General features: G+C 45.8%; 1 long non-coding RNA gene and 1 pseudogene across 2 annotated transcripts in view; both read left to right on the forward strand.

Annotated features, from left to right (window-relative positions):
• Positions 1 to 24,857, forward strand: part of LOC308593205 — a 751,641-nt gene that overhangs the window by 528,921 nt on the left and 197,863 nt on the right. The gene's annotated exons all lie outside the window — the stretch shown is intronic.
• On the forward strand, positions 9,986 to 11,407 carry LOC308593598 (zinc finger and BTB domain-containing protein 8A pseudogene; annotated as a pseudogene). Its single transcript has one exon. The product of its transcript is annotated as a zinc finger and BTB domain-containing protein 8A pseudogene (transcript).

Consider the following 24,857-nt stretch of genomic DNA (forward strand, 5'->3'; position numbering starts at 1 on the left):
CGAATTAAGTACTTAACCCGAGGTACCACTGTATCAATATTAGTACTACAAGCATCAGCACACCTGGCTTAGAGCTTGCAGGAAACAAAAGAAGTCTTCTTTGTTTTTGGATTCCATTTGTTCTCCCTGCCCCCAAACTTCAGGGTGAGTTATAGGGCCTGATCCTGTCCACCATGCCACACATACAGAGGAGGTCAGCTGTTCACTCTTTCTAGCTAGGTAGCTCTGTTGGCTGTAAGAACTTACGAAGAACCAACTAGATCAGGCAGTGGCCAACCACTGGGAAACCTACAAGCCAGACCTGAGCCCAGGAGCCCTCTCCCCTCCTTTGGTTTCTAGCAACTGGTATTTGGTGCATTACTGCCTCCTATTGCCTCCAATGTTGGAAATAATATGTGTTAAGTTTTAATTCAAAGGGTGAAAATATACTCAGGTTTTGGGGTCACTGCTGCTGTGCAAGACATCTCACAGTCACTCCTCTTGGAGCTTAGAAAAAGGCAAGCATCCATGGGTGGGGGAACATTTCTTAGGCTAACAGCATCTGTGGAATTGACTTCTTCTGACTTTGAATGGTCACTCATGATCCACTAATATAGGGATCAGTAAACACAGAACTGTGCTTTTAAAAAAAGGACAGTATGTGCTTGGGTACAAAGAGTAATAGAGCTACAGTCTGTGATGACAGAGATCACATTATAAGGTACATAGCCTCCACGCTTTATGAGATACATGGTTTTTATTCATGTATACAAGGAACATGGGGAGGGACTAGAGAGCAATGGTACGGCATGTGCTTTTCATGCAGAAAGTCTGAGGTTCAGTACTCAGCCATTCAACTGGAACAGGGATGCAGGAACCTGTGGAACTTCATAAACTGTTGGACTCTAACTTCCACCAGCCTCAGTCAACATGGACAGTGGTCAGGGATAGTGGGAGCTGTGGTCCAACAGCATCTTGAAGGCCACAGATTTCCTGTCCTTGAACTAAAGGAACTCCAGTTGCAGGAGATGTCTCCAGCCTTTGATCTTGGAGAACAACTGCAACACCACCACAAATACTTCCTTTTCAAACAAGTTACTAGGGAGAATACAGTCATACCTCGGGTTACAGATGCTTCAGGTTGAGTTTTTTTGGGTTACAGACCCGCCGAAACCCGGAAGTACCAGAACGGGTTACTTCTGGGTTTGGGTGGTTGCGCATGCGCAGAAGCGTTGAATTTCAACCTGCTCGTGCGCAGACGCAGCGCTGCGGGTTACGAACACTGCAGGTTGCGAATGTGCCTCCCGCACGGATCACGTTCACAAACTGAGCGTCCACTGTACAGTAACTGGTGATGAGCTGAAAGCATTTCTGGAGGAAACTGAGCATCTAGATCCATTCCAATCTGAGTTAGGGACTGAATCTTACTTGGTCTCCTTCTCTCTTCTCTCTCTTCTCTCTTACTAGACCTGTTATATATTCTCTGGGACAGTTTATGAAAGATGTGTACTGAGGACACAGTTTCCTTTGGGAACATGGCACAGCAGAGACTGTGGTTTCTTTATGATATATGGTTTCATTTACACATACTGTATATAGAACCTGCAGCTAAATCACAGAGCTTTCACATCCTATGAGGGTCTGGCTTCCCCCACAAGGACAGCATTGGACAGGCATATTTCATCCCTTGAGTGCCCTCTTTGTTGGACAATATCTTACATGTTTTTGTGTGGGACTCAAAGGTCAGATAAGCAGCCCAAGATAGGAAAATAAGTAGTAAGGGAACACCTAGCTACTTTAAAGGAATTCAAATCTCCAGGGCCTGATGAGCTGCATCCAAGGGTACTAAAGGAGCTCGTGGATGTAATTTCAGAACCTTTGCCTATTATCTTTGAGACTTCTTGGGAAACAGGTGAAGTTCCTACGGACTGGAGGTGGGCAAATGTTGTCCCCATATTCAAAAAGGGGAAGAAGGAAGACCCAGGTAACTACCAACCAGTGAGCTTGACACTGATACCAGGGAAGGTCCAAGAATAGCTAAATCAACCGTCGGTCTGTGAGCATTTAGAAAAGGATATTGTTATTACTAAGACCCAGCATGGGTCATGCCAGACCAATCTGATTTCCTTTTTTTTATGGAATTGCAAACTTGGTGGATCAGGGGAATGGTGTGGACATAGTGTATCTTGATTTCAGTAAGACTTTTGACAAACTCCCCCAGTGAGGAAGCTGGTAATATGCGGGTTGAATGAGGTAACTGTTAGGTGGATTTGTAGCTGATTGACCGACTGAACCCTAAGAACATTCATTAATGGTTCCTCGTCATCCTGGAATAAGTGACAAATGGGGTGCTACAGGGTTCTGTCCTGTGCCCATTGTTGTTCAACAGCTTTATAAATACAGATAGGTAGCTGTGTTGGTCTGCCATAGTCAAAATAAAAAATAATAAAATAATAAAAATAATAAAAAATAAAAAATAAAGAAATGGATTCTTATCTCATTATACATGACTAAGCCATTTCTCACCTTCTCACCCCTTGCCTTTTCCTGTAAAACCTATTACAGTCGTTAAGAGTCGTCAACAGGCTCATCTCAGCTACCTGCCAATCTCCCATTCCCACCACCCTTCTGAGTAATACCCCTCCCCACCTTCTCACTATATAGAAGGGTCTGGCAACTTCTGTTTCAGTGTATCTGAAGAAGTGTGCATGCACACGAAAGCTCATACCAAGAACTAACTTAGTTGGTCTTTAAGGTGCTACTGGAAGGAATTTTTTTATTTTAGCTTTATAAATGACTTGGATGAAGGAATTGAGGGGATGCTAATCAAATTTGCAGATGACACCAAACAGGGAGGGGTAGCTAATGCCGCAGAAGACAGAATCAGAATCCAAAATGACCTTAACAGATTGGTGAACTGAGTGCAAACTAACAAAATGAATGTCAATAGGGACAAATGTAAGGTTCTGCACTTAGACAGGAAGAACCAGATGCACAAACATAGGATGGGGGACACCTGGCAGTACATGTGAAAAGGATCAAGGGGTCTTGGTGGACCACAAGCTTAACATGAGTCAACAGTATGAGGCAGCAGCAAAAAAAAGCTACTGCTATACTAGGTTGCACCAACAGAAGTATCATGTGCAGATCAAGGAAAGTACCACTCTATTAATCCTTAGTAAGACCACACTTGGAATACTGTGTCCAATTTTGGGCACCACAATTTAAGAAGGATTTGACAAGCTGGAATGGGTGTACAGTGGTACCTCGGGTTAAGTACTTAATTCGTTCCGGAGGTCCGTACTTAACCTGAAACTGTTCTTAACCTGAAGCACCACTTTAGCTAATGGGGCCTCCTGCTGCTGCCGTGCCACCGGAGCACGATTTCTGTTCTCATCCTGAAGCAAAGTTCTTAACCTGAAGCACTATTTCTGGGTTAGCGGAGTCTGTAACCTGAAGCGTATGTAACCCAAGGTACCACTGTACAGGAAGGCAACCAAGATGATCAAGGGTCTGGAAACTAAGCCTTATGAGGAATGGTTGAAGGAGCTGGGTATGTTTAGCCTGGAAAAGAGGAGACTGAGAGGAGATATGATAGCCATCTTCAAATATCTGAAGGGCTGTCACATGGAGGAGGGAGCATGCTTGTTTTCTCCTGCTCTGGAGGGTAGGACTCAAACCAATGGCTTCAAGTTGCAAGAAAGGAGATTTGGAAAACCTTTCTGACAGTAAGAGCTGTTCAGCAATGGAACAGACTCCCACGAGAGGTGGAGAACTCTCCTTCCTTGGAGGCTTTTAAACAGAGGTTGGGTGGCCATCTGTCATGGATGCTTTAGCTGAGACTTCTGCATTGCAGAGGGTTGCATTAGATGACCCTTGGGATCCCTTCCAATTCTATTTTTACCAAGTTTCATTCATTCATTCATTCATTCATTCATTCATTCATTCATTCATTCATTCAAATATTTTAAAATATTATCCTTTTGCATATACAGGTGCTGCTGCTGCTGCTTTTTATCAGTATATCCAACACATGGCTCATTCTTTGTTGAATTACAGCTCCTTTTATGCCAAGCCCTTTCCATGTACATAGTGCAGAGACCACCCAGGAAGACTAAGGCTGAAATGCGTTTGTGCTTTGTGAAAGTCCATTGGTTATATAGCGGTACCTCAGGTTACATACGCTTCAGGTTACATACACTACAGGTTACAGACTCCGCTAACCAAGAAATAATACCTCGGGTTAAGAACTTTGCTTCAGGATGAGAACAAAAATTGTGCAGTGGTGGTGCAGCAGCAGCAGCAGGAGGCCCCATTAGCTAAAGTGGTGCTTCAGGTTAAGAACAGTTTCAGGTTAAGAACAGACCTTCAGAACGGATTAAGTTCTTAACCCAAGGTACCACTGTCCTATCTATTTAGTCTGGTTACTTTTTTGTGTTTTGCGATGTTTTATGATCTACATTTGTTCAGTCTGAAGATTGTTTGTTTGCTTTGGATATAAATAGCTATAGACCATTCATTCATAGCTGCCATTAGATTTATTTAAATTATTTTTAATATATTGCATGCATTTATAGCAGGGGGCAATCCCGTGACAAGATCCATTGGGATGAGCAGATAAGGATCCAGCTGCTCTCTGGCTCAGCCAGCCAGTGGCGTAGCGTGGGGGGTGCAGGGGGGGCCGGCCGCACCGCGCGCAACATCTGGGTGTTAGGGTTAGGGGGCGCAAATCCACGGGCTAGGGGGCGCAAATCCATGGGTTAGGGGGCGCAAATTACTTGCCTTGCCCCGGGTGCTGACAACCCATGCTACGCCACTGCAGCCAGCTGATTCCGAGCTCTGCTGTGCTCAGCCAGCATTGAGACCCCCAACCCTGGTTCAGCCAAAGATACATTGACATAACATGCTTATTCCGGGTCAGCTGGGGCTCAGATAGTACAAGTCTTCCAAAAGGGTGATGACAAAGGTGTAGCACAGGGGTCAGCAACCTAAGGCCCATGGGTGGGAAGCAGCTCGCGGAGGTCATTTGACTGACCCACGAGCTACCCCTGAACTGAGCCACCCACTTGTGCTCTGTGCTAAACCGGTGCAGCGCGGCACAGTGACTCGCTTCCTCGGTGCCGGAAATCACGTCTGTGCACACACAGGGATCTCCACAGGACTGATCCAGCCCTGGCAAGATAAACCTTGCCGACCCCTGGTGTTGCAGAACCAGAGATTGGAGAATTAGGTTGGATTGCAAGCCTGTTCAGCTTGGTTCCATGACCTGGCAAACTGGCATAGAACACTATTTTAAGACTTGTTTTCCCTCTGCCAGGTTTAGGCAGAGCAGCAACAGCAACCCAGCTGCTGAACAGGGTTTGGATCTGGTGCAATTTTGTGCTGGCTCAAGTTACACGTGCTTGCTTTATTCCAGCTTCTAGTGCATAGGAGTTCTCCCTTAGTTTGTCGTTGGCTTTTGACCCCAATCTTTTTCTTATGCCTTAATTTTGTTGAGGTTTATTTCCATTTTTGTACTGCATGGTTGTTCCTTATGTACCTGTTGAGTCTATGATGGCACTCCTTCAATTATCAGTCTCTCTCTCTCTCTCTCTCTCTCTCTCTCTCTCTCTCTCTCTCTCTGTGTGTGTGTGTGTGTTGCAATCTATGCTTCCTAGATTCCACCCTCCAGGCTAAATGAGTTGGCAATAGCAGTTATGGAGAACATGTATTCAGAACGGTTAATTCAGAAGTTTAATATATTCAAACTTTCCTAAGAATGCCTTATTCTAGTCTTCCATCTTTTGAGACAGGAAGAGAGAATTGGACAATGTATTCCGATGTTGTCTTCTTATCTGAGTAATGAAGAAAATTAGCAAGTCAGTAAAGGAAAGACCGTAACGACTCTTTCTATATTAATGTTTTGTAATTGGATAGAGTATTCCTATCCATGTGATCCGTGATGAATCACAATGATTTCTGCTTGGTAGCTATCCTGCCAAAAAAATAATAATGACAGATTGTTCTGATGAAGGTGGCTTCATTCGACACTTACACAGAATGGCAGCATTTAAAGCAAGCTTTTTTTTTTGCCACACACCAGCTATGCACTTAAACTTTGGAGTTACACCAATGCAAGCATTTAAGCAGTAGGAAGGATAAAAAGATGCTTGCATGTTGAGATGGAGGGCCGATCTAGTTCAGAATCTAATAATAATAAAATAATAATAATAATAATAATAATAATAATAATAATAATAATAATAATAATTTATACCCTGCCCATCTGGCTGGGTTTCTCCAGCCACTTGGGCAGCTCCCAGCAGATTAAAAATGGAATAAAACATCAAACATTAAAAACTTCCCTAAACAGGGCTGCCTTCAGATGACTTCTAAAAGTCAGATAGTTGTTTATTTCTTCGACATCTGATAGGAGGGTGTTCCACAGGGCGGGCGCCACCACCGAGAAGGCCCTCTGCCTGGTTCCCTGTAACCTCACACCTTGCAGAGAGGGAACCGCCAGACTGATAGCAGCTAGACCTATGCCTCTGGAAAGGAAGCCCACATTGCAAGAGCCCTTCCCTGTTATATGCCCCTGGCATGGGGTGAAAAGGATATATCAAGAACTCTGGCCAAAAGTTTCAATATAAGGAATAATTCCTACTCAAGAGTTGAAATGAAAAACGTGTGTATTCTGCTAAGAATAACAGTTTGAAGCTAGTAGTAAATTTAAACACAACGTGTAAGTACGATAGTTTTAAAGTAATGGTAAGTTTGGATACAACATTTAAGTTTGGGCAGAGTTCTTGATATAGCCTTTTCAGTGCAGTTTCAACAAGAACTCCTGGCATGGGGTGTTCAAAGGTATAGTGCCTTTGAACATGGCATTTTCATCCAGCTGTTCTGGCTAATATTGATTGGCTGACCCAGCAATGCAGTGGTTAAATTTAAGAACGCACGAGCTCATTGTGACAGCTCTCCTAGCCACACCCCCAAGGAGAGTCCAAAAACACGAGACAATCCATCATGATGGACCCACAAAAGATCAGCAGTGAATGGTAGAAAGCCTGATTATTGCCACCACGGTGACTGTGAGCCTATGTGCAATTTCCTGGGAATGAGAAAAGGAAACCAGCTCAGCGGATCTTTAAAAATTCTAAAATCAGGATGCATCACATAACAATCATCTGCTCGGCATGACAAATGAGAACTGGCATCAAGGATTGGTATGGTTAGGGAACAGACAAAGCCCCCACACCAGCAGAGGGGGGCGGCAGTGGCGTAGCGTGGGTTGTCAGCACCCGGGGCAAGGCAGGTAATTTTCACCCCCTAACCCATGGATTTGCGCCCCCTAACCCTAACCCCCAGATGTTGCGCCCGGTGTGGCCGCCTCCCCCTGCACCCCCCACCCTACGCCACTGGGGGGCGGACATTGACAGGCACCTATTGCTCTTCTTCCCCATTGTGGCCTGCCTTCTTTTCCACCCATTTTCCCCTCTGGCCAAGGTGTGGTGGTCAGAGGCAGGCAGGTAGGAGATGCTGTTGCTCGATTGCTCCTTGGCTCTCTACCTGATGAGCAAGCAGGTGGGAGAATCATGAGGAAGAAGGTGAGCAGCTTGAGCAGCTTGTAGTAAGGAGGTAGACATACCCAGGGAGAAGACCTCTTGCACAAGGGCCCTCCAAAATCTGGAGCCAGCCCTGAGACAAAGGCTTGCAGGAACAGGAAAGTTTTAAACAGTTAGTGGGAAATTCAGAAGAGCAGTATTACTTCATGATAGTCACAGCCATGCTCCATATAAGAATATTCAGCATCCTAAGGTTATACATGGGTGGCGCTGTGGGTTAAACCACAAAGCCTAGGGCTTGCTGATCTGAAGGTCGGTGGTTTGAATCCCTGCGACGGGGTGAGCTCCCGTTGCTCGGTCCCTGCTCCTGCCAACCTAGCAGTTCGAAAGCACGTCAAAGTGGAAGTAGATAAATAGGTACTGCTCTGGCGGGAAGGTAAACGGCGTTTCCGTGTGCTGCTCTGATTCACCAGAAGCGGCTTAGTCATGCTGGCCACATGACCCGGAAGCTGTACGCCGGCTCCCTCAGCCAATAAAGCGAGATGAGTGTCGCAACCCCAGAGTCGGCCATGACTGGACCTAATGGTCAGGGGTCCCTTTACCTTTTAAGATTATACAATAAAAATAAATAGGGATGCACTGCAACAATCATTGCAGATCTCCATGGTTTTGCTTTTCAGATAGATCTACTATTTTCTGTGCACATACTTGGGAAATTATTTGGAGTGCTCTATGGGACCGCCTCTCCTGGTATGTCCCACGGAGGACCTTATGGTCTTCAAACAAAAACATCTTGGAGGTCCTGGGCCACAGGGAGGTTAGGCTGGCCTCAACCAGAGCCAGGGCTTTTTTGGCCGTGGCCCCGATCTGGTGGAATGCTTTGTCACAAGAGACTAGGGCCCTGTGGGACTTGACATCTTTCCACAGGGCCTGCAAGACAGAGCTGTTCCACCAGGCCTTTGGCCAGGGAACAGTCTGACCCCCTCCTTTGGTAATCCTCATAGAACTCTTGCCCAATGGTTTCCATTAATTTGATTTTGAATTGATCTTAAAATGAATTGATTTTAGAATGTTGTGTTACTTTTATTGTTGTTAGCCATTCTGAGCCCGGCTTCGGCTGGGGAGGGCAGGATATAAATAATTTATTATAATAATCATTATCATTATTACCATCTTTTGGAATGACTTAAGTTGTGCTTTCTGGGATCTTGCACACCGTTCTTTTGAAACTGAAGCACTCTGTGCTTTTAGTGCCCCAAAGTGCTTAGCTTTAGAGAAGACAGAACAACAGGTCCTCTGTGTTCTTCCCATGAACCTCTTCACAATGACCCTAGGAGTCAATCCTTCAAGGCCCATTCCTTTCATTCTGATTGGCTCCAATCAGAAAAAAGGGCTGAGAATTACTTATTTTCAGTGGGACAGAGACCAGCTTAGGATCCAGTGGAACTAGGACCATGCCAGCTGCTCCCCCCTTAGAGTGCATCATTTGGGGCCTTTTGGTTGGCTCCAGCTAATGGCGATCCCACGTGCCTGCTCATTTGGCAACCAGTGGGAGGTCATCTTAGCCACTCATTCCAATACTACCACACTCAGCCTGGCATAAGGTGGTGGGGTTTGAATTGATCTGCCCCCTGTCTGCCCAACCCCATCTCTCTGTGACATAACAGCAGCTCAGCCCATCACTGCCACAGAAGCCACCTCAAAATGGCAGAGTAAATTCACATATAGGACAGAGAACATGGATGTGTGAATCAGCCCATCTGTATATTGTTACACCATTAAAGTCAGCCCAAGCATTGACACGATGAGTCAACTGAACTTCGTTGCACATGCAAAACCAACTCATTATCTTAGATTCACGCTAGAGACGGGCTGCCTTCAGATTTTCCTGGGTGCCAGCTTGCATTTCGTTTCCTTCCGACTAAACCTAAACTTCCCACTTCCTTTTCTTTCTCTTCTCCTACCTACACCCTCAGAATACAACCAGCTGTTTTGCAAGCCTCCCCACCTGTCAGTTTTGATTGGGCCAAGTGATATCTATTTAATTCTCTTCCCCCCCCCCCGCCACCCGCTTTGCTCCCAAGTCAAGCTCAACAGCTCTTTAATCATTTTGCTGCCCTTCTCTTTCAATTCCCACGTCTTCCCTTGGCTGCAGACTCTAGAAAACCTTCAAGCGGAGTCCCTGGACAGTGGAGAAGGCTGCAGAAAAAAATTAATGCAGAAATCCATTCCGATTACTGAGTACAGGCCTTCTTTGGTGCCGGTCTTCTTTGCTATTTCACCAAAGTGTGACAGGAGGAGCCAAGGCAAGCAGCAGGTCAATTGTGGTCAAGACTATGCTTTATTTATATCCCAGTGTGAAGAAGAATCAATGTAAAATCTGGGATGCATGTGCAACCATTTCCCAGAACGAGACTGAGAAGAAGGACACCTTCTGACGTTATTAGTGACTGACGTTTATTAGTGTTTGCAAGACATTCATTAAATCCTCCTTGGACATCAGCGAGAAGGAAAAAGATCGCTATTTTAGTCTCTCGGACAAGGAAGTGAACTCGAATGGCGTGGAGCGTTTATGCCTGTATGGGACTGGGTGGAGAACGGAGAGCAGTCCCCCTCATTCGCACTTAAGACCAGATCAAGGGACATGTATAGTGGGTGGAAATTCTTGGACCAATTTCAATTATTACCCAGCCACTCAGAGAAATGCCCAGCAGCTGTCCAAGCATGACCAAAGGCAAGAACCCATGAAGAAAACCAGTAGACATATAGGGCTGCCACAACCCTGTGATGTTCCTCACTATAAGGCAAGTAAACTTGAAGAGCGAGTTTCAGAGCCTATAAGCCACACTTCTCCATCTGAAGAGGACGTCCAAATTGATTTGGAAGGTGACTCTGGCCATTCCAGCTACCAGTACGGCCAGGGATCCGACACCGTCCCCAGAGGCTCGGCTGTGTCACAGCAAGAGCATGATTCTCCACACCCTGCTGGCAAGTCAAAATCTTCCAAAGGGGAAGAGCCATACCCTAGCATGCCCTTGGTACTGGGTGTGATGGGGAACTGGGCGGATGATGATCTGCCTAGGATGAGGTTCAAATGCCCCTTCTGCATGCATGTGGTAAAGCGGAAAGCAGACCTGAAGCGCCACCTTCGCTGCCATACGGGAGAACGGCCGTATCCGTGTGAAGCATGTGGAAAGAGATTCAGCAGGCTGGATCACCTGAGCAGCCATTTCCGAACAATCCATCAAGCTTGCAAGCCCATCTGCAGAAAATGCAAGTGTCACGTGACTGAGATGACGGAGCAAGTGGTCCAAGAAGGGACGAGGCGCTACAGACTTTGCAATGAGTGCCTCTTCGAAGCTGGCATAGATAGCATCCGCATTGATTTGGACACTGAGCCACCACCTGAGTTCCCACTAGAAGAGGACAAGGATTCTAACTGGAATTACGGTGAAGACAACAGATCCGATGTGGAAATTGTAGAGGACGGGTCTACCGATTTGGTCATCCAGCAAGTGGACGATAGCGATGATGAAGCTGAGGAAAAAGATATAAAACCAAACATTAGGTAGTTATGAATGGACTGGATGTTAAACAAAAGTTCCCCCTTTACGTTGTCATTCCTTTGTTTTGACCATTGACTCCCAACCAGCCTGTGGTTAACATACAATCTATTATATAGGCTTTCTATGACTTGGGCTAAACGTGCATGCATTTATGGACATGCCATTGTGTCTATATTGAATTTAGTTACTCAAGGGTATCAATATTTTGTTCCATAAGCAAGCATCCATCCTGAGATGGTACCATGTATGAACAATTACCTGCTGAAGTGCGACAGGGATAACTTTTGATAGAATAAAATGGATCTCTTCTCAAACCTTTTTCAATGTTGGGGAGCACTTCAAAATAAAGAAGGACACCATTTGAACTCAGGGTGGCATACCTGGTTCTTCTACATTGGCTTCCAGTACATTTCCGAGCACAATTCAAAGTGTTGGTGTTGACCTTCAAAGCCCTAAACGGCCTTGGTCCAGTATACCTGAAGGAGCATCTCCACCCCCATCATTCTGCCCGGATGCTGAGGTCCAGCGCCAAGGGCCTTCTGGCCGTTCCCTCACTGCGAGAAGCAAAGCTGCCGGGAACCAGTCAGAGGGCCTTCTCGGTAGTGGTGCCCACCCTGTGGAACGCCCTCCCACCAGATGACAAAGAGATAAACAACTACCTGACATTTAGAAGACACCTGAAGGCAGCCCTGTTCAGAGAAGTTTTTAATGTGTGACATTTAATGTATTTTTAATCTTTGTTGGAAGCCACCCAGAGTGGCTGGGGAGACCCAGCCAGATGGGCGGGGTACAAATAATAAATTATTATTATAATTGCTGCTCCTCCCACTTTATCCTCACCACAATCCTGTGAGATAGGTTTGGACCAGGCATGGCCAAACTTGACCCTCCAAATGTTTTGGGACTACAACTCCCATCATCCCTAGCTAACAGGACCAGTGGTCAGGGATGGTGGGCATTGTAGTCCCAAAACATCTGGAGGCCCAAGTTTGGCCATGCCTGGTTTAGACAGTGGTATTTTAGGGCAAGGGTGGAGGAGTTGGTGGCACTCCAGATGTTGCTGGCTTCCAACTCCCATCAACCTTGACCATTAAGTCATGCTGGCTAGGGCTGGTAGGAATTGGAAGTCCAGCCACATGTCTTAGCCATCCCTAGGCTAAGAGGCAGTGAATGGCCTGAAGTTGCCTACTGAACTTTTAATGACTAGGGATTTGGGTCTGGACTTCATCAGTCCTTGCCCAACACTCCAAGGAATGGGAACATGCCTCATTCCAGATGTTGCTGAACCTCAACTTCTCCGAGATCATTGGCCATGTTGTGTCAGGGAGCAGACAAGGAGAGCAGGTCATTCACAAATCAGAGAAAGAGAGTAAAACACTTGGCTAACTTACAGCTAGTTTCTTTATTGAGGAAAGCAGAACAGAGAATACCAGAGACTTCGAAAAGTTGCTCTTGTCTCAATGAACCATGGAAAGAAAAGAAGGGAAGTCATTAATATCTTAAGGATTTAAAAATGAGTACTTTAAATTGTAGAACAGAAATTTTATATATATATGTGTGTGTGTGTGTGTGTGTGTGTGTGTGTGTGTAACCCTAAGAGTCATGGAAGACAGATACAAATGTTAAAAACAAAAAACCCTGTAACCACTTTTATTTACTTGTGTAAAAGGCTCATATAAAAAGCCTTTTACATGGGGAAGGAGATGGATTCTTGCCCATTCTTCCATGAAAAGGTATGGGATAGAGCAGACCTTCCAAATAAGCAACAGTAGCAATCTTCCAAGATGATGATGTTGATGATGATGATTAATTTTCTTATTTACACCCCGTCCCTCCTGCTGTGTAGCCCCAGCCACACTGGGCAGCTTCTAACGTACATAAAAACATAATAAAAGATCATTAACTCAAGAACAAAAACATATGCGTGCACACACACACAATGAAAACAATATTCTGTTTAACTGATTGACATTGATTCAAGCCACGGCAGGGGTATTTCTCAACCTTTATAGTGCATTCCTATGCATGTCTTCACTGAGCAAGCCCATCTGAGTTCAGCAAAACTTCTGCCCAGCTAAGTGATAGGATTGCAGCAGTGATAATCACTCTTCAGCCTAATGGTGTAAAAGTGCAGATGAATGAGTGCTTTGAGGACGTGGCGGATTAATTAATCTGATCGTCCCCATCTCTAACACCACAGAGAGATTTCTGGCAATCAAATTTCCGACCTGCCTTTTCAGAGGCTTCCTCCTCATATATTTCAATTTGGTAAGTCCTTAATATGATCCCTTGGGGCCAATTATGTCAGATAAACACAAACTATTATGGCCATTTTATTACAGATTAATTGGCTGTGCCTTGGAAACAGACAGAGATCTTTCATTCCCAGAGGCTTGCTTTCTCCTCCTTCAGGTTCCAGCTGCAGACCTCAGTGTCATTGTCTGCACATTTAGTTCATGACAAAGAATGCTGTTACATCTTTTCTATCAAAAAAATAAAGATAGCTGTGTTGGCCCATTAAGAAATTTCCAAACCAAATAATTGGGCAATACTCTTGCTAGTCATTTCGGTTTCTTACTCTCCATTCACCATGAGGTCCCAGTTGATAGGATGGGTCCTAAAAAAGAAAGTCCGACAACTTTTGTGTCCGGATTTACAATTTTTGAAATATGTCAACCCTATGCAAAACTCAGTCTTTTGTTTTCTTTATCTTTTTAGGTAAGTTCATGAAGATACCAACAAAGGGAAAGTTTGGTGTTGTTCACAATACTTGAGAGATGCTAGTGAAGTTGTAAAGTAAAGGTAAAGGTACCCCTGTCCGTTAGGTCCAGTCACGGACGACTCTGGGGTTGCGTGCTTATCTTGCTTTATTGACCAAGGGAGCCGGCGTTTGTCCGCAGACAGCTTCTGGGTCATGTGGCCAGCATGACTAAGCCGCTTCTGGCGAACCAGAGCAGCGCACGGAAACGCTGTTTACCTTCGCACCGGAGCGGTACCTATTTATCTTTCACTTGACGTGCTCTCAAACTGCTAGGTTGGCAGGAGCTGGGACCGAAAAATGGGAGCTCACCCCGTTGTGGGGATTCGAACCGCGGACCTTCTGATCGGCAAGTCCTAGACTCTGTGGTTTAGACCACAGCGCCATCCGTGTCCCTCAGTGAAGTTGTAGATTGATGTTAATGAAGTTGTAGACAAGGTGCTGGCATTTTGCACCTGTTTTGCCCTGGCAGTCCAAGTAAGGCTGCTGTTCACTCCTGATGGAGCCCTTTTACTGGGGCTTGCAGGTAGCAAACTCCCAAGGTAGTTTCCGGGCTTCTTCAGTCTTGATACGTATATTGATATTCAATTTCATAAAGAATACTATTCCTTGGCTTGAGCTTAAGAGACTGATTTGTTCTGATTCAGCGGCAAACAGCGGGTTTTCCCAGGGAAAGTGGCATGGAATAAAACAAAAAAAACCTGCTCAGACACAGAAGACCTGGAAAGTGCAGAGCTGTTCCTGGAAAGCAAGTCACGAAAGGAAGCATAGATGATCCCTAAAGTGTTAAGGGCTTTAAAAACTAAGCAAGCACCTTAGTTTCTAACATTTACTTAACTCTTTTCCCTTCCCCAGGCTGGATCTGCAGACCCAACTTCTGTTTGTTTCCCATTAGAAGTTCCTGGCGTGATGCTTTGCCTTCAGGCTACTTCCCTATTATTGCAGCTGCTGTGTTTCCCACAAAACTTTCCCCAGTCACTCTTTGTGTTTTCTTTGCTACCTTCTTCCGCTTCTGGTAGGGCACACTCAGGTGGTTCCCTCACTGCCACCCGGCTCCTTCCCAACAACAGATCTAAACAGATCTCCCAAACCATCTATGGTCAGAATCTGGTTCTGGATGGGTGGTGCCCCATGGAATATAGGGCAACGAGAGGAGGTTTGAAAGTGGAGAGTCAAAGTCCAAGCCAGTGCCGAGCTGCAGGCTCACTAGATCAGTGTTTCCCAACCTTTTTTGGGCAAAGGCACACTTGTTTGATGAAAAAAATCTCGAGGCACACCACCATTACAGCCCCGTGACGTCAGCGCACAGCGTCACGCCGGGAGGGATGCACGAAAGTGTAAGTTTCAATTTTTTTCCCTCCCCCTTGCCGGGGAACCTCCAAGCTTTGGGGGTGGGGGGGGGGAGGAGGCAGCAAAGCGAGGCAGGAAGGAGAGCGCGCCTTGGCTGGGTGAGCTTTGGCAGGGGCAGGGAATGAGAGCCGCGAGGCGGGCGCTGCGGACGGAGGCGCTGCCCGCCGAGCTCTCAGGCAGCCAGGCAGGCAGACGGCGAGAGCCCTGCGCTGGGCGGCCTCTCCTCGCCGCCGCCGCCGCCCCGCCTCTCACCGCCCGACTCGCCCGCCTCCCTCCAGGCAACATCTCGCGGCACACCAGGCAACATCTCGCGGCACACTAGTGTGCCGCGGAACAGTGGTTGGGAAACACTGAACTAGATAGCCCTGGGCAAACCATTGTTTCTTGGCTGAACCTAGACTTACACAAGATCCGATGCACCCAAGCCCAACGCAGTCCATCAAGGACTTCATAAATCTCTGCTGTGTGTCTCCCTGGCTAGAGCTGTCAAGTTTATGGGAAACCACAGAGCAGAAATAAATAAGGGGTTTATTTTAACACACTCTGAGCTCCTTGACGCAAGCAATGGAAAGTAAGGCAAATAAATCAATAACGCAAAGCATCAGGAACATCCTTGTGTGTCTCTTTTCATCTTATTCCTTCCCAAGGTTCAATTTCTTCCATTTCCCTACAATCATCCTAGAGTTTCACGTCACCCATCCAGAGGTGGTTTGAGGGTGACCTGACTGGCGTGGTCACAATGGACGCCATGCTGCAGGGGGCGCCAAAACCACGCTGTAGAATGGATATTTTTCACTTGTCCACCACATATGAAAAAATGACCCTTCTGTTTGTTTACATTTCCAACTTGACACATTTTTTATACATTTTGGCTAATTTATTTGGCCACTGAGGCTTGGGCTTGCCGATTAGAAGGTCAGCGGTTCAAATCCCTGTGACGGGGTGAGCTCCCATTGTTCGGTCCCAGCTCCTTCCAACCTAGCAGTTTGAAAGCACGTCAAAGTGCAAGTAGATAAATAGGTACCACTCCAGCGGGAAGGTAAACGGCATTTTTGTGTGCTACTTTGGTTCGCCAGAAGCAGTTTAGTCCTGCTGGCCACATGACCCGGAAGCTGTACGCCGGCTCCCTTGGCTAGTAAAGCAAGATGAGCGCTGCAACCCCAGAGTCGTCTGTGACTGGGGTCCCCTTACCATTACTGCCACCTATACATCATCTATCATCTATCTATCTATCTATCTATCATCTATCTATCTATATCTATCTATCTATCTATCTATCTATCTATCTATCTATCTATCTATCTATCTATCTATCTATCTATCATCTATATCTATCTATCTATCTATCTATCTATCTATCTATCTATCTATCATCTATCTATCTATCTATCTATCTATCTATCTCTATCTATCTATCTATCTATCTATCTATCTATCTATCTATCTATCATCTATCTATCTATCTATCTATCATCTATCTATCTATATCTATCTATCTATCTATCTATCTATCTATCTATCTATCTATCTATCTATCTATCTATCTATCTATCTATCTCTCTATCTCTATCTATCTATCTATCATCTATCTATCTATCATCTATCTATCTATCTATCTATCATCTATCTATCTATCTATCTATCTCTCCCTATCTATCTATCTATCTATCTATCTATCTATCTATCTATCTATCTATCTATCTATCATCTATCTATCTATCTATCTTTTAAAGTATAACAGGCAGTGAATTTCATATCAACTGATAAGCTTTTAATATGGATTTTGATTCTTTGGGACTTTTTAAGCACCCAGAGTATATAGGGCTTCCAAGAAATCATTGGAACATGTACCTTGAAGCAAGAAGAATCTTTAAGGTCCAGTAAGCTGTGGGTTAAACCACAGAGCCTAGGACTCGATGATCAGAAGGTCGGCGGTTCGAATCCCCTCGACGGGGTGAGCTCCCGTTGCTCTGTCCCTGCTCCTGCCCACCTAGCAGTTCGAAAGCACGTCAAAGTGCAAGTAGATAGATAGGTACCACTCCGGCGGGAAAGTAAACAGTGTTTCTGTGCGCTGCTCTGGTTTGCCAGAAGTGGCTTAGTCATGCTGGCCACATGACCCGGAAGCTGTACGCCGGCCCCCTCAGCCAATAAAGCGAGATGAGCATCGCAACCCCAGTCGGTCACGACTGGATCTAATGGCCATACAGTACATTGTTTCACAAAAGATGCTTATAAAGACATACAAGGAAGAAAGTGAATAAGAGCATATTTTTTTAGCACTTGGTTGTGTTATGTCTGTACAGTGGTATCTCGGGTTACAGACGCTTCAGGTTACAGACCCCGCTAACCCAGAAATAGTACCTCAAGTTAAGAACTTTACCTTAGGATGAGAACAGAAATCGCGCACTGGCGGCGCAGCGGCAGCGGGAGGCCCCATTAGCTAAAGTGGTGCCTCAGGTTAAGAACAGTTTCAGGTTAAGAATGGACCTCCAGAATGGACCTACAGGTACCACTGTATTACTAGAAGAATGCCATTTAATCCAGCCTTGCAGCCAGTGATTTCTAAAACACCTAGTGTTTTCCAAAGCAATAGATATCTTGAGCAGGAAGAATATATATTTAAATGTGGCAGTACATCTCGCCAGCTTTGTCTTTTTTTTAATAGGAAGAAATGAATTGATGGTGGTTTACTTCTGCTGTTAACTTGCCTCTACAGAATCAAATCAGTTCATGCTAATGCGGTGAAAAAAACACCAGCAAAATTGAAACATAGAAATCCCCACGGTCTGCATTTATTCAAATGCATTGCAGTGTCAAGACTTCCATGTAAAGCAGACATGGGGGGCATCAGGTTTGGGGAGGGGGTGGTGTGGGGTGAGGTGGGTATCTTGCAGGTGCAACAGATTGGCAGTCCCACGGGTTCAACTGCACAACCCCAACCTGGATGGAGCCTCATACAGGTAAGTAACAGAGATGTCAGATTTTCCGCTCTAACCCACCATACCTGCTGCTGCTGAACTGGACTGTACCACCTCAGAATGCAGGTGGGAAGAATCACATTTTTGCATACATAAAGAAGAAAGTCCCAGGAAAGGACAAAACTAACAAAGAAACAACACACTATGCTAGAACTGCTCCCCTACCACACAGGTTAGTTATTGTTTAACAGCTGCGAGCATTGGAGACTTCTCCCCAACCTGCAGTATGGAGTGGTACAGTCCATAAAACCCCCCTCAGGATTCAGGCCACATTCACAGCCTACATTTAAAGTGCCATGGTACCACTTTAAACAGCCATGGTTTCCCACAAAGAATTCTGGGAGCTGTAGATTGTTAAGGGTGCTGAGAGTTATTAGGAGACCCCTGTTTCCCTCACAGGGGGGTTTAGCAACCCATCCTTCATCACAATCTGTGTCCCATTGAAATCAGTGGGATTTTAGTGAGCAACTGGCTGCTTTTAAAGGTTGCCTTGAGGAAGCATCTATTTTTGTTGTTGTTGTTGTTTAGTTGTTTAGTTGTTTAGTCGTGTCCGACTCTTCGTGACCCCATGGACCAGAGCACACCAGGCACTCCTGTCTTCCACTGCCTCCCGCTGTTTGGTCAAACTCATGCTGGTAGCTTCGAGAACACTGTCCAAACATCTCGTCCTCTGTCGTCCCCTTCTCCTTGTGCCCTCCATCTTCCCCAACATCAGGGTCTTTTCCAGGGAGTCTTCTCTTCTCATGAGGTGGCCAAAGTACTGGAGCCTCAGCTTCACGATCTGTCCTTCCAGTGAACACTCAGGGCTAATTTCCTTAAGAATGGATAGGTTTGATCTTCTTGCAGTCCATGGGACTCTCAAGAGTCTCCTCCAGCACCATAATTCAAAAGCATCAATTCTTTGTCAATCAGCCTTCTTTATGGTCCAGCTCTCACTTCCATACATCACTACTGGGAAAACCATAGCTTTAACTATACGGACCTTTGTTGGCAAGGTGATGTCTCTGCTATTTAAGATGCTGTCTAGGTTTGTCATTGCTTTTCTCCCAATAAGCAGGCGTCTTTTAATTTCGTGGCTGCTGTCACCATCTGGAGTGATCATGGAGCCCAAGAAAGTAAAATCTCTCACTGCCTCCATTTCTTCCCCTTCTATTTGCCAGGAGGTGATTGGACCAGTGGCCATTATCTTCATTTTTTGATGTTGAGCTTCAAACCATATTTTGCGCTCTCCTCTTTCACCCTCCTTAAAAGGTTCTTTAATTCCTCCTCACTTTCTGTCATTAATGTTGTGTCATCTGCATATCTGAGGTTGTTGATATTTCTTCTGGCAATCTTAATTCCGGCTTGGGATTCATCCAGCCCAGCCTTTCTCATGATGAATTCTGCATATAAGTTAAATAAGCAGGGAGACAATATACAGCCTTGTCTTACTCCTTTCCCAATTTTGAACCAATCATTTGTTCCATATCCAGTTCTAACTGTAGCTTAGTGCCATGGTACCACTTTAAAGTGCCATGGTACCACTTTAAACAGCCATGGTTTCCCACAAAGAATTCTGGGAGCTGTAGTTTGTTAGGCTTCTGAGAGTTATTAGGAGACCCCTGTTTCCCTCACAGGGGGGTTTAGCAACCAATCCCTCATCACAGTGTGTTTCCTACTGAAATCAGTGGGGTTTTAGCGAGCAACTGGCTCCTTTTAAAGGATGCCTGAAGGAAGCATCTATTAGGATGAAGGCTAATGCCATTCCTTGAGCCTGGCAGCTCCAGATTTTCATGAACCATGCCTGTTTCTATGTGTCTGGCACCATCTTTCAGACTCGCTAACGGCAGGAGTTTAGAGACTGGCTTGTATCCTATACTGCCAGCTTTTCCGGGAGTTATGTGACCACCGCACTGTGCAGTGTGATCAGGGCCGAGTGCCTTCCTGGAACCCCTGGGCTTTGCCAATCAAGTAAATGAAATTTGCACACCAGGCTTGAACTTACTCTCCTTATTGAAGAGGGGAAGAGATTTTTCTGCCAGCAACCGCAGCTGTAATCTGCCGCCTCTCTCAAAGATTACAGCTCAAACATCAAATGAAATCTTTATCAGCAATAAGGGAGGAATAAGCCGGTGTGTTTGTGTGTGTGCGGTCTGGGCAGCTGCTCAAAGGCTGATATCTTTGCCCAGGAATGCTTGCTAAAGGAGCTTGGAAGCAGCTCAAAATGTTTGGGGCTGTGCGCTGGGCATCTTGAATGCCTGACCACACTTTATGGTGGAACACAATGTCCCTAACGCCAACACCGCAAAGTTTGTTCCCCAAACGGTCTTATCATTTCCATGGGTGGCTAATGATTGTTATTATATACTTGTCCAGCTGCAGCTGCCTTGGCTAAAAATGGAAGATTCTCTGTGTGTGTTGGTGTGCGTGTTGGTGCGTGAGCGGGAATGTGTGTGAGTGCTGCAGTTTGACTGCTTGCGCTGAGAAACAAGATCCACATAGTTGAGCCTGGAGCATTAGAATAATAGCATGAAATCAGCAAATGATGAAGCTGGCAGAACCTGATTATTTACCTTTATTGGTTTGGAGCTATGGTCATACCCCTGACTTCTCTATGCAGTCCAGAAATATTTGCTCTGTGCCCTGGTATCATTTGACAGATACATGTACTGTACATCATCTGTACTTCAAGGCTGGGGAATCTGCAGCCCTCTTGATGTTGATGGAATCTAGCTCCTGGGCAGCATGGCCAATAGTCAGGGATGATGGGGTTTGCAGTCCAGCAAGTTCTGGAGGGACACAGGTTCTCTGCTGTAGCTGATTGCTGGCAGCCATAATTATTTCAGAATTAGTTCATAATTATTTCTGCAGTTAATGCTCTTCTGCAGAATGCATTCTGGCTCTGAAAGGCACAGAGAAGGGAAAAATTCACGTACAGGACTCAAAAAGACAACATAGGAGAAATCTCTGGCTTCTGAGATTTCACCAGGCCTGGTCTGTTTTTTTGTAATCGTGAAAGCTCTAACGCTGGTTGACTATCCTAGGAGACAATGGTGGAGTGCATGTTTTTGGGTGAAGTCAGACTGTTGGAAGGCTACGGTTCCTGCTGTGGCTGTAGAGACCGACATGGGAGAAACATGTTTTGTTGCAGCTGGAGAAGATGAAGGAGTCTGGTTGTGATGCTTCAGATGCACCATGGCGTTTCTTCTCTCTGCTCTTCCCCAAGCAGTCATTCCTCCTCTAGTCACTGCTATGGATGCATGACCTGACAGTCCATCTCCAGGCACTGTGGTCATCTGCAAGGAATTCCCATTTGGTGGGGATGATGTTGCCAACCTTCGTGTCATTTTAACAGGCATCTTTGTAATGCAGAGTTGGTCTGCCAATGGACCTGGTACCTGAAGCCAGCTCCCTGTAGACCATGGGGATCCTGCCACCTTCCATTTTGTGGTCATGACTAGGAATGTGGGCTTGGGAGAGCACATCTTTGTTTGAGACTCTGTCCAAAATCTTCCTGACACGGCACATGTACAAGGCATTGAAGCAATGCTCCCTCCCTTTCTAAAAAGAATTTGAACTTCAGAAGTGGAACTGCAATGGGAATGTGCTACATCCGTGCAGTCTGTTGTGGAAATGTAGAGAACTGAACTTAAATTTGGATAAATGAGGAACAGAGAAAACTCAGAATTGACAGATTTGCTCATCTGTGATCATGACTAGTAGGCAGCTATTGATAGACTTAACTTACATGAATTTGTCTAATCCTCTCTCAACAGCTCTAACCTTCTGATGAACTTTGCAGAACCCTTATCCACTCCAACGGGGAAAATGTATTTGACGCTTTCTCATGCCGTTCGTTCTGTGAGATTTTTCATTCTTCGTTTTGTACACAAAGTTTTGGCTTGGGGACTATTTGTGTGTTCTTCACCTTCCTTTTCAGAAAGCCAAGAATAACACGACCCGTTTGTAGAAAGCAAAGGCCAGCTGTAAGAACTGGGGTGAACCTTTACACAACTCTAATTGCAAAATTCACACAGACATCCCCAAAGAACATTACAGTTTTGACAAACAGGGAAGTGATCTTGCGTAGCTATGAACTACCTTAGGAGTCATCAAACTACCCCTGACTGTTAGACCTTGCAGAGCTTTGGCTGACTTCTGAAAGGGGACAATGTCTCTGATGGTTGACACAATCACTCCTAGATGTTTTCTCCCATTGATAAGAGCTCAGTCAACTCCCCATTCTATTAGGGTGTCTTAGGGAAGGCATGGGGAATTTATTTATTTTTACTACAGCTCCTATTACCCTTGATCATTTGCCATGCTGGCTGGAGCTGATGGGAATTGAGTCTGACAACTTAAAGAGGAACACAGGTCCCCTAACCATGCTTTAGGAAAGATGGCAACAGGTCTAAAGGACCAGTGGCAAAATACAGAACTCTGTACAAATTTAACAATGGAGGATCCCTAACACATGGTTTCCCTTCAGAAAGCAAGAGCAGACAATTCTTTCAGAACTCTAAAATCTGAGGGTGGAAGAATCCAGATCAAGAGAATTCCAGGAGGGCTGCACCGTTTGTGAACTTTGGAGCTTGATACAGCTCACTGTTTCTGTACGGTGGAACAATGGAGCATCCATAAATATACTGGGTTTGCTGCTTTGTCTAGAACAGAATATGGGTTTATCAAGAAAAGGCCCATTCATATGAGTTGCATGAGGCTGATTTCCTTATGATTAGTCCCATGTTAATTCTGATTTTCTTTCAAAGGGCTCAAGACAACGTAATACAACCAGTAGTGCAGTGGAGGGGGGACACAGGGAGCACAAATCAAACACATTTTTTTAGAACAGGAATGCGAACTTTGTACTTAGGACTCTCCAGGTTCTCCACCCTGCTGCAAAAAAAATATGGTTGACATCCAACTAAACTGTTCCCTTAGAGCACCCTTTCTCAAACTGTGGGTCCCCAGATGTTGTTGAATGACAACTCCCATCACCCCTAGCTAGCAAGGCCAGAGCTCAGGGATGATGGGAGTTGTAGTCCAACAACATCAGGGGAGCCACAGGTTGAGAACTGCTGCCCTGGTGCAAAGAGTTTTACTTGCACAATTGTACTTCCCCATCCTCCCTCCTCCCTCTGGGCTTCCCTAGATCTGCTCTGGAGGGTTGAGAGAAATCCATAACAGATTTAGGTGTTGTTGGGGGTGGGGTTGCACGGGGAGAGGAGAGGGCAGGGGACCTGCATAGCCTAAATACCTCTCACTAGTGCAACTGTGTAGCTGGATGCCACCCAGGCCATCAGTGGCTACTAGTGATGAAGACGATGATGATGTTCTGTCTCCATGAATGGATGCTGCATGCTTTAGAATACCAGCTGCTGGAAACTGCCAGATGTTAGAGCGCTGTTTTGCTTGGATCCTGCTTGCGAGCATCCCATAGGCATCTGGTTGGTAGTGGTGTCGCAACAGGGGGGGGGTGCGCCCCGGGTGCCATGTCTGGGGGGGTGACAAGAAGGCACCCCGCAGGTGCTCGCAGCAGCGTGAGCAGCCATTGCGCCACTGCAGCCGCACATGGAGGATCCTTCATTTGTGGCTGCAGCCGTGAGCAGAGGATTCCAGGGCCGGCAGCAAACCGCTATGCACAGTGCATGTGCGCCGCCGCACACATGTGCTGTACATAGCGGTTTGCCCCTGGCGCCGCTTGAGCGCCATAAGGACGGCGGTGGGATCCTTCCGTCGCCACTACAGCTGCAAGCAGAGGATCCTGGCACCGTCTGTACGGTGCTGGATCAGTGCCAGTGGCAAACCACTATGTACAGCGCATGTGTGGCGTTGCTACGTACGGTGCATGCGCTGTAGATAGCGATGCTGCACATGCACCGTACATAGTGGTTTGCTGCCCCGGGTGTCATGACGCCTTCGTTCGCCCCTGCTGGTTGGCTACTGTGAGAAGTGAATGCTGGATCAGGTGGGATATTGGCCTGATCCAGCGCGTTCTGATGTTCTTACATTTTGTTGGTCCTAGTAGAGGCTGTATAACTTGTCTGAGGTTGGGATGCTCTCCCCCTGAATGTTCAAGTATGCATTTTGGATCTTCCACTGGTCTCAGCATTTCCCCCTGGATGTCTAAAAGATGTTGTAGGAATTGAGAGCTTTTATCAGCTTGGGCTGGTTTGCCAAGTGTCATCTCACTGGGAGTAAGAGAATCTGGTGCTCAGCTGCTCATAAGTCACGTAATTTTCAGCGCTCGCTATGTCAGACTGTTTTAAAAAACCACAGCTTGCATAACATGCAGCAGCCAGAATGTTGGTGGGTGGGTGGCAATCAGAGCCCATCGCAGTGATCATATACCAGCTGCAGTGGTTACCTGTTCTTTTCCAGGCTCAGTTGAAAGTGCTGGTGCTTGCAACCTTTAAAACCCTCGCAATGCACTGTGTTCTAGAACGTGACTGGATTCGAGGAGGCAAAAACTTGGAGGATGTCCCATTAAGGTAATATGGAGGGCAAATCTCCCCGAAGGTGGAATGCTGGGAAGGAAAAGATTTCTCAGTTAAAGCAGTTACTCAGTCTGGGATCAAGAGAGTGGATAGAGGGTAATTAGGAGCAGATCTAGAATTTGAAATATCCTGCCTTGGAATTTTCTGTGCAAAAACTAAGTGCAAACACACATACACACACACATTTCATACCATAAATAATATGG

Source organism: Podarcis bocagei, assembly GCF_964188305.1.
Source record: "Podarcis bocagei genome assembly, chromosome: 8".
In the NCBI taxonomy this organism is placed as follows: domain Eukaryota; kingdom Metazoa; phylum Chordata; class Lepidosauria; order Squamata; family Lacertidae; genus Podarcis; species Podarcis bocagei.